At 38.3% G+C, this 14,968-nt stretch overlaps 1 pseudogene; it reads right to left on the reverse strand.

Annotated features, from left to right (window-relative positions):
- Positions 1-5,021: 5,021 nt before the first annotated feature.
- Positions 5,022-7,722, reverse strand: LOC150015822 (large ribosomal subunit protein uL3-like; annotated as a pseudogene).
- Between the last annotated feature and the right edge of the window lie 7,246 nt (positions 7,723-14,968).

Genomic DNA, 14,968 nt, shown 5'->3' on the forward strand with positions numbered 1-14,968 from the left:
AAGATATATATAATTTGTTATAAGAAATTGGTTCATGCATTTATAGAAGTTGAGAAGTCCCAAAATCTGAAGTGAGAAAACTAGTCTTAGGAATGCTAGTAATACAGTTCTAGTTCAAGTCCAAAGACCTGATAACCAAGACAGCTAATGGTATGAGCTATAGTCCAAGTCTGAGTCCAGAAGCTGAAACTGATATTCTAGCTTGAAAAAAATGAGGCAGAGAAAAATACAGTTCTCTATTACTGTTTTTTACTGTATTTAGGCTTTCAGTGAATTAAAGAAGTCCCACTATCCTTGGAGAGGGTAATCTGCTTTACTCAGTCTACTGATTTAAATCAAACAATTTCATAGACACACCAAATATCTGGGCACCCCATGGTTCAGTCAAGTTGACAAAATTGATCACCACAATTCCACCTCTCCTTAACTCTTCACACATACACATTTCATTGAAGCATACTTAGTCTTCAAATACAGACAATAACAAAGTCATAATTCTGCCTAACATGATACAGCTATTCTGCATACAACCAAAACACATTAACCCCTTCCCCAGAAAAGGAGGTAAAGTCTTGGCATGATACTTACTCTTCTTTTTGATATTCTATAACTGAAATACTATCAATTAAAATTAATAATAAATACTATGATATAAGGTCAATAAATGCTATGTCACATAATAAATGAATTAAGGAGAGAAGAAAATGAAGGTATTTGACATATAAACACATACACAAACATATTCTTTACAAAACAAGAAGTATTCATGACAATTACACCCCCCATTTCCATAACTGTTTTTTCTGGTTTTTCTAACTACCTCCTCAGTTTGTATTTCCTTTGCCATAAGCAAACATCTCAGCTGCTTGTGGGTCTTAACCTTAGAAAGACACCTGAACTTTCATTCCTGAAGGATCTGGGCCACTAGTAGTCTTGTCTGTGGTTGTATTTTTCCATTCACCTTATTAAGGATCAGACAGAGTTCAACATCGTTAAGCATATGCATGGATTCTCCATCGCTGCTTCTTGGCAAGGAAACTCAAGGCAGTGACCAAGATGATCTGAAAGTTTCTCTCAGCTGAATTAAAATTTATGGAGGTTTCTTCTTGACTATAGCCCTGACACCCTTTTGGTAGAGCATTTACTTTAGAAAATGTGTAACTGCAAACTCTTTATCTGCCTCTTTGAAATGCATATAAACCTCCTTAGGAGCCTCTTGGCAGTTTTAGGACCCAGGGAATATCTTTCACTAGGGCTTGAAGATTATCTCTCTGAAATATAATCATCAAAGTATATAGTACCCCATTGCCCCAGTCTCTGTTGGAGCGTAGGAGCCAATGGGCACCAAATAGAAGATATAAATGGCCTAATCACAGAGAAAAAAGCATATTCAGAAATAACTCCCATTAACTCACAAGTTATATCCCATCGATCAACCTTCTCACTAATGTCCTCCTCTTTACAATAATTTACAGCATAATGTTTCAATCAATGATAGACCCTATCTACAATGGCAGTTCTATAAGATTATAATGGAGCTAAAAAATGCCTGTCACCTAGTGACATCACAACCATTGCAACATGGAAGCAGAACATACTACTCACATGTTAGTGGTGATGCTGGTGTAAACATGCTGCACTGCCAGTCATATTAAAGTACAACACATATAATTACATGTAGTACATGATACTGATAACCATAAGAAATAACTATTTTATAGGATTATGCATTTAGCATGCTATACTTTTTATTGTTATTTTAGAGTGTACTTTTTTTACTTATAAAGCTGTCAGACAGTGTACTGTGTTAATCAAGTAGCAGCTTCATATATTCCCTGCTTATTATTTCCCTGCTTATACCATATAGTCTAAGTGTGTAGTAGGTTGTACCTTCTAGGTTTGTGTAAGTATACTCTGACATTGGTACAGACAAAATTGCCTAACAATGCACTTCTCAGAATGTATCTCTGTCACTGAGTTGCACATGACTGTACTTTTTCATTAGCTCATCCCAGTGTTAAAAAATTCTTCAGGATTTTTTATTTAGCAGAGTTGAGTTGAAGTCTGTATTCCCTATTGATGCAACCTTGAATAAAGTTATCATTGCCTGTTTAACTTTGTATATGACAAATTTTTGCTTTGATAAAGTAAATTATCTAGTGTAACTGCAGGAACTTCATTTCTTTAATACAACCTTTTCTCCTTTCTTTCCCTTTGATTCAAGCTAGTGTCATGCAGCACCCTGACTCACCTGTTTCCTTCTCTTTTGTGCATCCACCCCCTTAATCATTTAAGCTCTCAAGACAGTGATGTTCTGGTTGGCATCAAATAATCTTAGTAACAGAGCCTCAGGTCTATTGACCACAGAAACAGAGTTTCAGTCAAACTAAAGATAACATCTAGGCCTTAGTTGTGTTTCCACTCCAGATCCAGAAAAGTGGTGAAATCATATCCAGATGCACTGATCAAGTTTCTCCTACCCAATCAGTAGAGACCATAATCCTAACTCCCTTAGTCAGCATGATTAATGATTCTTCCTCTATATAACCCACACCATGGAAACTATCAGGGAGCCCGTGCTTTTAGCACTTACTCAACTGTGACTCTGGGAATAATAAACCCTTACTTTCTTTGCTGCAATCTCCTGTTTGTGCCTCACTGGCCTTTGATGCACACAGGCACCACCACTCCTTTAGTCCCATGACACTAAACAGAAGTGCGACTCACATCACTGTTTCTCATCTCCCAAGGATCACTGTAATTCATTGTCTGATGTGAAATATCTAATTTGGAAACAGAAACGTCACACAGATTATTTTCAATTATTAAGAGAAAACAAGTGTCAACTGGGCACAGTAAAACTGCAGTAGGCAGTTACACAGACATGAACAGAGCAGTAGCAACGGGTCAGGTACCAAAGGTCACCAGGACTGAAAGCCCCAGGTGCCTGGCAATGGGCAGAGCTGGGAAAATAAGCACCTTATCCCCAGGGTAACTTCCTCTCCTAGCATATTTCTGGTCATGCAGTTTATACCCACTAACCTTTCCTCCCTAAAAATAACATCTAGGCCTCAGTTTTATTTCAACTCCAGGCCCAGAAAAGCAGCAAAATCAGATAAGTGATGCCTTGGCTGACATCAGGACCCTCTGAAGTGACTAATGACCTCCTGCTCTGACACCAACCAATCGGTAAAGACCAAATCCTTGAAAAAACACACTTGGAAAACTGATGACTATTCCACTGAGACACTCACATGAGACTTCCCCTAATATTCTTGCTGACAAGAGATAAAAACCCTCAAGACATAGGACCCAGTGCACAAATCTCTCACTGGGGAGCATGCCAGTGCCATTCCTTCCCTCCTCTTCTTCCTCCACGGTCATGCACCCCCTAAACTCTAAGGGATCCCATGAGACTTGCAACCAGGGGAGCAATGGGCAGTAACAGCTCACCCTGGGCTAACCCCAAGAACCTGTCTACAAGGTCGCCCATTTTCTCTGACTTCCCAGTGAGCCAAAGCCTACCAGCCTAGGCTCTCCTGTTGCTTCTTCTACGCTAATCCCTTCCTTGTTTCACTGTCCTGAGTGTACTTTTGCTGTGGCCAATAACAATATTGAATTAGGCTGGTAACCTATTGGTTGGATTCATTCAATAGCATATTGAACAGATTGAATAGACTCATTTCATAGCATAAGAAGAAATAATTAAAAATAATCTAAAATATTTAGGTCTTTTTAAATTCATAATCACACAATGTTATAACAATGAGTGAAAACACAAGCTTCTGTTCCTACAGCTTTCTAATTGTATCAAGTTCTATCAGCCTTTAAGTGTCATTCCATGTCTGTTGGTCTGAAATGTGTTCAATTTCTCAACTGATTGTCCCAAACTTGACTTGTAAGGTTTCATTGTCAAAGGATTTTGAGATTATGTACAGCTTTGTTTCCAATAATTCAAGTTGGAGATAATTAGAAAACTAAAAAAAAAAGAATTAAAAACTAGAATTTTGGAACATCAGAGGAAATAAGCTTAGATGACAAATCAGGAACAGAGATAGAAATGAAGGGCAGATGAGAAAAAATGAACCCCCCCCCCTAGAATTATTTGCAGCATTCTCAGAAAGGAGCTAGGCTAAAACCTGTGAGACATGAAAGAGTTGAAGTTAAAATGGTTTACCCTCTTTGAGTAAGTAAGTTCTTGCATAAACTTGTCATGGGTGGAGTTAAGATTAAATTGTATATTGAAGGAGACCAAAATTTTGCCTTCCCAAAATGTACCTTTTGAAATATTAATTTTAAGCTGGTTATTAAGAAACAAGATTAAGAATAAAACCTTTGACCCTCCTTCCTGCTCAAAGGAATTCAGATAGAATATCCGGTTTCAGTAAGATAACTTTAGCATAATCACCTTAGCATCATATTCACTTTAGGATTTCCATCTTAGCCTTGTTTGAATTAAGTATAGCAGAAAGGAAGGATCCATGTAAAAACATGTTCTCCTGCATTCTCCCCTCTGTCCCTGTGTTTTTGGGTTGCCTAACAGAAATTTCTTTGCCATGTATTTTACTTTATAAGCTACTTATAAATTGTCTATTTCCCTTCTAAATCCCAGATCCCTGTCTCTCTTCTTAGCTTCAGAATGGCATGTAAATCTCAACTGTCTAATGCTGCTCTGGGTCTCATTGCAGAAACTTGGAATACACATCCATATAAAAAACATTGGACATTTTCTCCAGTTAATCTGTCTCTGTTAAATTGATTATTAATAATTGAATGGGATATGTGGCTTAAGTACTTCTCTGGTAGGCAAATGTTTGTTTAAATATGGGTTTGAATAATAGGACAGGGTTTTTGAATCTAAAAAAAAAATTTCAATGCAAAAAAAGTAGAAAATATTACAAGCATCTTTTAAAATTAGCATTTTAAAATAGCAAGATATTTTAACCAGAAATATATATTGTCCCACTGGAAAATAATTTTTACTGAGACCCCCACCAGCTACACAATCTGTTCCAGACACATTAGACTCCTTCCTTTGCAATTATGTCTTTCTTAAGTGGTTCCATGAATGCTTTCTTCTCCTCCACTGGCTGGGAGCAGCCATAGCCAAACATGGAGGTGGTGTTGATAAACTTAAGGTCAATCTTCTCCAGAGCCCACTGTTAGGTCTGCACCAGCAAGGACTTGTGAAGGGTAAGCACTGGCTTTTTGGTTCCCATCACACAGCCTTTTGTCATGACAAAGTCATTGGTCACTTCACTGTGGACAAAGCAATCCGAAGGGTTCAAATGGTTGAAGCTCTTGTCAGACAGGTCATAATTGGTGAAGGCATTGTTCTTCATCAATTAGCTGTCCTTAATGAGGTAGCCCTGGCCAATCCTGTAGATCTGTAAGGGGTCAGGGGGATTCCCAAGTCCCCACAGCCCATGGTTTGGGGGATGTGAGAAGATAGTACAGCTTTTAAGGTACTCTGCATATCTATGGCAGGCTGGTAGCAAGGTAATGGCTGTGCTGCCCCTAGGTAAAAGCGAGTTAAGATACTTTTCTTAACAATGATGTATGGTGCTCAGGATCAGCATTTAAATTAGGGGGGAGTCATGAGGAAGGGGGCCATGCAGTTTGAAAGGATGTAGAAGGCCCTCCCATCCCCCATCCACTATGAGGTCTGGTGTGAAAGAAGGTGCCCTGCAGTTTTGGAGTAAGAAGGAGCATGTTGGAGGAGCATGAGGAAGGTGCCATGATGCAGGATCAGGGCATAGCAGCCAGGTGGAAAGCAGTAAGCAGTCATGCAGTTTGTAGTCAGGATTCAGTTATGCGGCCTGGGCTAGTAAGAAAGCAGGCATGCTGCTGCTTTGATCATGTCTGTTTCAGCTGACTCTGAAGCCACCAAGGACTCTGCTTGCAGATCCAGACTCTATCTGGACTTTTGGAAACCAGGATATATGCAGAGGACACTCTCTTAGGACTTGTGCCTTTCCTGGACTTCACCATAATCCAGTACAATGTGGCACACTCTTTTCTGGACCATTATGTGGAAGATGAAGACAACATACCCCAGATCCCGAAGGAGAGAGCTGACAGATGATGGATGGGGAACTTACGGGCTTGGTTTTGGCTTATAGCCTTTGGGGAGCGAAGGAAATGCTGGGTCCCCAAGAGAACAGAGCTCTGAGCAAGAGTGCTCTCAGTCTCCCCAAGGTTGGAATATTGTAAATAAAGACCTGTTTTTCTCAACACTAATTGTTGGGTCATACACCAAGGCACCATGTGAACAAGCCCCACTTTGCTCAATAACAGATCATCTTGTTGATCTTAGTGCCATTCTGCCAAGCCTGGGCCATAGGGAAGGCCATCTGGGCAGGATACCATGTCCCAAAACAGGCAAATCTGCACAACTCTCTGTGGGTCTTGCAGCATAGCTTCTTGGTGTGCCAGTGGCTGGTGGTTCCTTTGTAGCCTTCGCACCCGAACGACATCAATCAGCTCACCTGTCCAAATATCTGGTTCATAGGGATCTGCTGCTCTAGCCTCTTATAAGCCCAGCCCTGTTTTTCAGCCACTGTGCCTCCATTCACTTGGATATCCATAAGGTGGGTCTTCTTCTGGTACATCTGGGTGTGGGTAATGACCTGGATGACCTGGCAGTACTTCTTAATGCTGTTGAAGTCCTTCTCCGGCTTCTTCTTGCCATCATTATCCTGCCACTTTTTGCGGTATTTGGTGAAGGACTTCTTAAATTTATACTATTCTTTTTTTTTTTTTTCTTTTGCCTTTTTTTATTGTTGTTCTTTTACATTTGTCCCAATTTTTCCCCATTGCTCTTCCCTTCCTCTTCCACACCTCTGCTTCCACAGCCAGTCCCTACCCTGTTGTCCATGTTCCTGAGTCATTCATACATGTTCTTTGACTATACCCTTCCCCTTCTTTCCCTCATTATCCCCCTCCCTTTCTCCCCCCTGGTCACTGTCAGTCTGTTTCTTGTTTTCATGCCCGTAGTTCTATTTTGCTTGTTTGTTTGTTTTATTCATCAGACTCCTGTAATAGGTGATATCATATGGTATTTGTCTGGCTTATTTCACTTATTTCTCCAGTTCTATCCATGCTGTTTCAAAAGGTGGGAGTTCCCTCTTTCTTTCTTCTGCATAGTATTGCATTGTGTAAAAGGTATCACAGTTTTTTAATCCACTCATTTACTGATGGGAACTTAGGCTGCCACTGTGGAACACAGTATAGAATTTCCTCAAAAAACTAAAAATGGAACTGCCTTTTGATCCAGCTATTCCATTGCTTGGATTATACCCTAAGAATCATAAAACACCAATTCAGAAAAAGCTACCCACCCCAATGTTCATAGCAGTGTTATTTACAACATTTATGCCAGTTCTTATAGAAGCACCTTTTACACTCATCACTGATATGCTCAGCAAAGATTGTTTTGAAGGTACAGAGGCCCACAATAGCAACAACCACCATGGGTAGTATCTCCACAATGATCACAGCCTCTACAACTTCCTTCTTTTTCACCTTCGATCCTAGACTATCAACCTCCCTTATGATGTGGGTTTTACCAGCCTTGTAGCTCAGGAAGGCTGTGAAGTGATCAGACCTGGAGGAGCCATCCTAGGGGAGGCTCTTCACTCTCCCACAGTGCTGGCTGCTCTGATTCTGACTCAGAAAGCCCAAGGACTCATGTCTGGGAGTGGAGAACTTCCTGTGAGACATATTGCTGCCAAATGCTGCAGGCAGAGATAGAAACTAATATATTAATACTACTTAATGGGCCTTGTAATTACCAAATGTATTTGATATTTTATAACATATAAAATTATATCAAATTATTTTCATTAGCTTTTTTAGTCTCTTTTTCTTGTTAGGGTTTTAAGATCCTTAATCTTGGTATTTTTATATATTGTGGGACCAAGAAAAGACACTATTTTTTTCTGTGTGCATATATATTTTAATGGTATCTCTCTAAAGAACATAAGCTTCTTTGAAATAGAGTCAATTATAAATCATCTTGTTACTGGAGGAGGTAGGTTCTTTAGCAGTGTCATAGGAAAATAATTTTAGGGACACTCACATAGGAGGAGTTTTAAGCGACAGTGGCAAGATTTATTAGGTCAAAAAGTGACAATACACTCTCTGAGAGGCAAAGAGCAGGAAGGCTATCAGGTAGCAGCTGCCTGTGGTTCCCACAAAGCTTCCATATGTTTCCTTGGGTTTAGAAAAGAGCAGGTTTTGTATCCAGTCTCTTTCCTAGACTTTCCAGAGGCCTGTGCCCTTACTTTATCCAGTCTTTTTCCCGGACTTTCCCAGACTAGTGTTTTTCCTCTTTTATGGTTGCCATTTTGGCTCCTATTGAGCATGCTTTAGAGTTCTGCTTTGCCATTTGGTTTCTGCTGAGCATGCCTCAGTGAAAGGAATCCCCCCTCACTGTTTCATCCCTCTCCCTGCTAATCTGGCAGAGCAATGCTTGTTACTCCCCATGGTGACTGTTCTTCTTTTGCTAATAGTATCTAACTACTGCCTCCTCTACCAATGTGCCTATTTCTGATGGCTAACTCAGTGCCTTATCAGCAGTAGAAATATAATAAGTTTGATAAGTTCACTCAAATCAAAATTATAGACAAAAAAATTTGCACATATGTGTTCAATACAGTATTAACAATGAAAGCTAGAAACAACAAAAGCAAAGTTCCTGTGGGAGAAATAATTTTTAAGTTCCAGAGAGTCTATTAAAAATATGTAATATAGATATTAAAATTAGTTTTATGAAAATTATACCAAAAGATGGCTAATTATTTTATAATGTTAGGCAAAGAAAACCAATAAAATAGTACAAATACATTATAATTTTGATGCTGAAGGAGCGGGGCCCTAGCAGGAACTTAAGACCTAAGCCAAGAGGGTTCTTGGCTTTGCGAAGGAAAAAACTCAAGATGCAAGACAGACAAGAGGTTAAAGTAGAAAAACAGGTTTTATTGAGCAGAGGGGAGAAGCAAGAAAAGCCACTCCACAGAAGGAGTAGTAGACTCTCCTCACAAGAGAAGGAAGAAAGCCCCCAACTAAATCTAGAGGTTGAGTTCATATCTTTTTGTAGTTTCTATGGGAAAATGCTGGTATGGGGAAATAGAGGGGGGAAAAAGTTGGGATTAACTTTAACCTTTACAAGGTATATTTTATGGCCTTATGCTTTCCTTTTATGTATGGGTAAACAATAAGGTATGGGTGAGTAGCTATTATTTAATCTTTGTAAGAATATTCTTTGTTTCAAAGATTCCTCATCATCTACTTCTATCTCTGGCCAGTTGAATTGTGTGTCAGGCAGCACATAGCTGGCCCTGACTTAGCTTTATTTGACTTTAGTTAATTTATATAGTTCTCATCTCCCTCTCCTATATTAATTTTAAATGATTTAAAACATATGCACCTAAAACTAAGTGGAGAAAATCACATGATTTTACAATGGTGGTCTTTGGAGAAACATCTATTAAACAGAAAACCAAAGGCCCAAAATGGAGTGACTTGTGCTAAAGCCCATAACACCTAATCTAGGCTTAAAATATGACCTAACTGTAGTTTCAGCTTCTCCCAGGAACATACCCTTAAACCAATGAGTCTGCAATTTTCTGATCAATACTAGTAAAATAACCTTCCTGATAAGGCCCATAGTGCCCTACCACCAAAGAAAGTTACCCTTGCCTGAAGCAATCCTTTCTCTTTTTTTTTTTGCCTGAAGCAATCCTTTTTTTTTTTTTTTTACCTGATAATATTTTTTTTCAATTACAGTTGTTATACAATATTATGTTAGTTTCAGGTGTACAAAATAATGATAAAACCTTGATTTAATTTATGAAGTGATCACCCCGATAAGTCTAGTGCCCAACTGACATCATAAATAGTTATTACAATTCCTTTCTCTTCTTTTTCTAACAACTTTCTTGTCCTGCTCAATTTCTGCCTATAAAAATCTGCCATTTTGTAATTTTCAGAGCATTTCCATTTACTAGATGGGATGCTGCCTGATTCATGAATCACTCTATAAAGTCAATTAGATCTTCAAATTTATTGACTTTTTTTAACATATCCAATATGTATTTTTTTACTATTATTTTATTCATTTTTCTTTATATTAAAATATTTTAAATTATTTTTAATAATTTCTTAATTTTGACAATATCTGTCTACCACTAGGGACTTAATAATCATTACTCCAAAGGGAGAGAAAATAGAGAAAAATATATATGATAGTATCTCAACAGTAGGAGCCAAACTAAACTCATAACCAGCATATTATGGAATTTAAAATAAAAATTGCGCAATACAAAAACAGCAAGAAGATAATAAGCTTAAGCTATTTTGCTTATACATTTCAAATTCTTTTGTTAAAAAAAAAAGTCCAAACACTCTGGGAAATGTACTTTATTCCCCAAATGTGCACAGGGACAAAAGGTCTTTGGTTGTCGTTTTGGTTTTAGAGTAAACAGAATGTCTGGGCTATTTAAAGACTGAAACAGTTCAGTGAACAACAACAAATTATTTGTAGAATAGAATTTGTAAAGGATGCCTAGGGGCCATAGACAACCTTTCATTGTAATTTCTAAGTCTTTTTTTCAATGTCCTCCATCAGCTACAGATTTGCACTGGTCCTGGACATCGAGTACTTACTTTCTGTGCCACAGTTTCTGTCCTGTATTCTGATTGAGTCTATTAACGACCTCATAATACACTTTTTCATAATTTCTGATAAAATATTCTTCATTTAACTTCTTTATCCCAATCTATAGCCATGTTTCCTATTATGAAGAACATTATTACCATTCTATGATTTTTCTTTTTTATCAGAAAACATGTAATGTTCCTTTTCTTTTTGGGAACTGAGCTATGTCCCCATGATAATAAGAGTATTAAATATAAAAATATACATTTTAAAATATCTGTTTGAGAAAATACCTAAAGTACCTTTTCAGTTTTATGTCTCCAACAATTTGTTTTGAGATTATACAGATCGACTCTGCTTTCCACACTTTTCTAAGGAGAATCACACAAGACCAGCTTAGCATTTGCCAGATTACAAAAAAAGAACAAATGTCTACCTGCTTTATGTTATCAGATTGTGTGTGTATGGATGTATTTTCTTAGTGTTTATTAAAAATATGATTTGCCATAATGAAGTCATAGTCATCTGCATCTCTAAGAATTAAAATCTGAAAGTAGTCAGTATGTTCATATCAACCACAAAACAATTAGTTATTAAATCAGCAACTTAAGTGGATTAAATAAGGTAATGATGCTGGATAATCCACTTGAAAATTAACATTACGCCTTATGAAATTTTTTTATATTGAATTAAATTATCCAGCATATTAAACATATTAAACATGTACCTTATGATTCTCATATATAATTCATTAATTACTGAAAGAGATATTTTCAAATGTAAAGGAAAACAGTTTTAGTAGGCTGTTTTGATTTTTGTTCTTAGTGTTTTATTTTTTCAAGTAGAAGACCCTGGTACTTAATTTTTTCAAAGGAATTCAAACCTTTATGAAAGTTCTCACTATATGTATTCAAATATAAAAGATATCAGATATCCACAAGTAAAAACAATTAAGAAATATATACTTTAGGCCCTGGCTGGTGTGGCTCAGTGGATTGAGCATCGGCCTGTGAAGCAAGTGTCTCTGGTTCAATTCCCAGTCAGGGCACATTACTAGGTTGCACGTCAGGTCCCCAGTTGGGAGCGCAAGTGAGAGGCAACCACACAGCGATGTTTCTCTCCCTCTCTTTCTCCTTTCCCCTCTCTCTAAAAGTAAAATAAATAATAATATAAAAAAAAGAAATATATACTTTATATAAATTTTAATTCATATGATTTATATGCAGTGTCAAATAAGTTTAAAGAGTAAATTCATGACTCAAACATATACGAATGAACATATAGCAATAATTTCATTTTACCTAATTATTGAGAAAATCAGTAAGTTTTAGAAAATTTTCAAAGGAGAAATCAAAGAAGGGACACATTGGTAGGCAAGTAGAAACACAAAATTGATTTATTACATATGAATGTTTATGGCTTCTTTCTTGAACCAGAACAGAATTCATTTGCATTTGTGGAAATAAAGACCAAACTCACTTTTCTGGGAGGCTGGCTTAAAAAACAAGAGTATAAAACCTATGCATATGTTCTACATTGTGATTTTCCTTCTCAGGACAAAACCACACCTTTAGACAGTAGAATGCAAAACAGTTAACACTGTGGACCCTGAGAAAAAAGATTCATCTTATGTGAACCCAGAGAAGGAATTTATCTACTGAAGTGGACTCCCCATCGTCAACCAATGACCCAAATTTTATAAACAATAAGAACCAAAGGTCATTTGCTGATAGGGCTTCTGGTTCTCAGCATACTAGGAAGAACCTCAGACTGAAACGTCAGCCTCCTGTGCTATGTATTGCTCATCTATACTGTCTGAATCAACTATTATAAGGAGGCATTGTTTTTGTCTTTCTACCACTGGGCTAAGGCCTGACCCATTGAATCAGAACTGCTCCATAATGACCAAACAGGATGCATAATGCCAACCAATCAAGACTATGTAATTCAGGTCAATCAAAAGTGTATAAATTTGGACACCTCATTTACATAAAACAGACCTAATTGGGAACCTGAGCAGGAACTTTTGCTATAAAAAGAGGCCTCCCCTTTGTCTCAGGGGAGCACAATTTAGGATGCTGCCTGTATCTGTGTCTCTTGGGCTGCAATTCCTTCTGCTCGAATAAACGCTTTTTATCTTTTTTATGACAGCTAAAATTTATTTTGGTTTATAACACAAATGATAGCAAGGAAAAATGAAAAATAGCTTGATTCTACCAAGGTAAAGATGCCAAGTAAATAAGAATCAATAACAAAATCCAGGAAACAAAGAATAGCTTAGGAGCTCAATTTAAAGAGAGTGGAGTTCAGATGTCCAGTTGACTTACCATATGTTCACAGACTACACAATCTAAAGCAGTACTTTGCCTCTGTGGGTACTATATCTGGTCAAAGGCTGAGGTCTATGGCAACAAGTAGTGAAGACTGGGTGGCTCATAGTGGGTCTTCTGCTATTTGTGAAAATAAACAAAGGCCATCCAAATGAGAACAAGCAAAGGCTATTTATATTCAAACCTTGCTACAGCAAGCGAGTCAACCATATCACTTGTATTTGGTACAGACTCAAAAGTAGGCAGAGGAGTGAGAAAGATTTATAGTGTAATAAAGAGAAAGCTTCAGTGTGCCCTGATTGGAGGCCATTGGCATGGGGAAGCTGTAGGCAAGCTAATCAGAAGTGGGGCATCCTATATAAATGGTTAGGTATACAGTATTCCCTCACTTGCCCCCTGGCTGGTTTGGCTCAGTGGATTGAGCGTCGGCCTGCGAGCTAAGTGTCGCTGGTTCGATCTTCCAGTCAGGGCACATCAGAGAAGGAAAACTCTGACTCCAAAAAACCTCCGCTGCCTTGCGGCATACGTCTTCAGGGGAAAGGCTAAGGGAGTAAACCCCGACAGAAAATCCGGAGCCGGAGTCCCTAAGGCGGTTTGACGTTGTAGTCAACACCGGCAACTCCTGCGGTGCACCTGAAGCCAAGCTGTATTGACTCCGTCTTTCCCTTGGACCCTTCAGCTGCGAAGAGAGGGGGGGTCTGCTGCATGGGCAACAGCAGACCCTCCATATCACCCTGCCCAGGCTCTGTAGCTTCAGCTTCACTGGAGAGGACACTCTAGCGTCATCGCAAGATGTCGATTCAACACGGGAGGAGACAGATACCGTGTCACTCCCGAGTCGGACTGCACAGCCATTCTTGGCGGTGCAGATAGACTCTTAAGAAGCTACACCATCGTCTCTCGAGACGGACGGCTGCCAACGACTATTCCCTCACTTATTGCGGATATTACATCCTAGATCCCCCCCCCCCAAACTAGGAACCTTACATCTATTCTACACTCTTAAAACTATGTAACTTTAACAACATATGTATATAGGACTGCAAAATCCCATGACAGTGAAAAATCCGTGATAAATAATTAAATATAATATTTTTAAAAATCCTGCGATACAGTGAGGCTGCAATAAGTGAACCGCGATATAGAGAGGGACTACTGCACATACTTGGTCTTAAAGTGGAAGCAGGGACAAAAATTAAAAGTTGTCAGTTAATAGTGAATCCCTGCTATTTTAAGGTAAGTGCATAAAAGTTTTTGTTTGATTTCCTGAATTGTTACTTGAGACAACAGCCTGATTTCCCACAGGACTTATACACAAGACTTACAGCAGGCTGGCTTCCTGGTAGGTTGTTGTTGGAACAGCAATATTCAACTGCTGTACCAAGGCACACTGGTATGTATACTGCAAGAGGCATACCTGTGCCTCGAGAATTTTTAAAACATATAGTACTTGACTATTAGGCAGGGCCACTATCTCTCTTCCTTTAGATTGTCAAATTTAAGAATGACAATAGCCAACACAATAGCCATCTGTTATAAATTAATCAAGATTATACCTATTTTTTGTGAGTTTGGCAAAAAAATATATTTTTTGGTGTACAATAAAATTATAGTAGTTTATGTGTGCCATGAGATGAGAAAGGTTGAAAATCACTGTTGTAAAAGAAAAGATGGTTATGAATAATATTAATAAACATTAATGTATACTATTTATTTAATTAGAAATCTATTGAAAAATATGTAAAATATACTCAGAGAAGGAAAACTCTGACTCCAAAAAACCTCCGCTGCCTTGCGGCATACCTCTTCAGGGGAAAGGCTAAGGGAGTAAACCCCGACAGAAAATCCGGAGCCGGAGTCCCTAAGGCGGTTTGACGTTGTAGTCAACACCGGCAACTCCTGCGGCGCACCTGAAACCAAGCTGTATTGACTCCATCTTTCCCTTGGACCCTTCAGCTGCGAAGAGAGGGGGGGTCTG

This window comes from Furipterus horrens, unplaced genomic scaffold, assembly GCF_987537825.1.
Source record: "Furipterus horrens unplaced genomic scaffold, mFurHor1.1.pri manual_scaffold_3, whole genome shotgun sequence".
Classification (NCBI taxonomy): Eukaryota; Metazoa; Chordata; class Mammalia; order Chiroptera; family Furipteridae; genus Furipterus; species Furipterus horrens.